Genomic DNA, 437 nt, shown 5'->3' on the forward strand with positions numbered 1-437 from the left:
GCGGCATGTGGGATCTTCCCGGACCAGGGCTCAAACCCGTGTCCCCTGCATCGGCAGGCGGATTCTCAACCACTGCGCCACCAGGGAAGCCCTTGGTTGATTTTTTATTGAGGTAACGAGATCTTGATTCAAACCAATCAACTGTATAAGATTTTATGAGGGCTTCCCTGGTGGTGCAGTGGTTAAGAATCCGCCTGCCGATGCAGGGGACACGGGTTCGAGCCCTGGTCCGGGAAGATCCCACATGCCGCAGAGCAGCTAAGCCCATGCGCCACAACTACTGAGCCTGCACTCTAGAGCCCATGCTTCGCAACAAGAGAAGCCACCACAATGAGAAGCCTGCGCACTGCAACGAAGAGTAGCCCCTGCTCGCCGCAATTAGAGAAAAGCCCGCGCGCAGCAACGAAGACCCCACGCAGCCAAAAATTAATTAATTA

Source organism: Physeter macrocephalus, chromosome 14, assembly GCF_002837175.3.
Source record: "Physeter macrocephalus isolate SW-GA chromosome 14, ASM283717v5, whole genome shotgun sequence".
In the NCBI taxonomy this organism is placed as follows: Eukaryota; Metazoa; Chordata; class Mammalia; order Artiodactyla; family Physeteridae; genus Physeter; species Physeter macrocephalus.